The sequence below is a fragment of the Leucoraja erinacea genome, chromosome 9 (genome assembly GCF_028641065.1).
Source record: "Leucoraja erinacea ecotype New England chromosome 9, Leri_hhj_1, whole genome shotgun sequence".
NCBI lineage: Eukaryota > Metazoa > Chordata > Chondrichthyes > Rajiformes > Rajidae > Leucoraja > Leucoraja erinaceus.
The window spans coordinates 65,452,464-65,452,676 of NC_073385.1; positions in this window are offsets into that span (position 1 = coordinate 65,452,464).

Genomic DNA, 213 nt, shown 5'->3' on the forward strand with positions numbered 1-213 from the left:
AACATTAGGATTCGTGAAGCAGTTTGATTCAGTTGGCCTTGTTGGCAGTGATAAAAATGAATGAGCTATTTTACATGGTACTCATGGTTCCTCTTTGCACACACTTGTAGCTCACAATGGGTTAACCCTTTCACCACAGGCAGGGAAGGGAGCAAGCTATTAGGAAAATGTTGCCAGGCAGTTGCTCTACCCAAAGGATGAAGGACTCGAGTC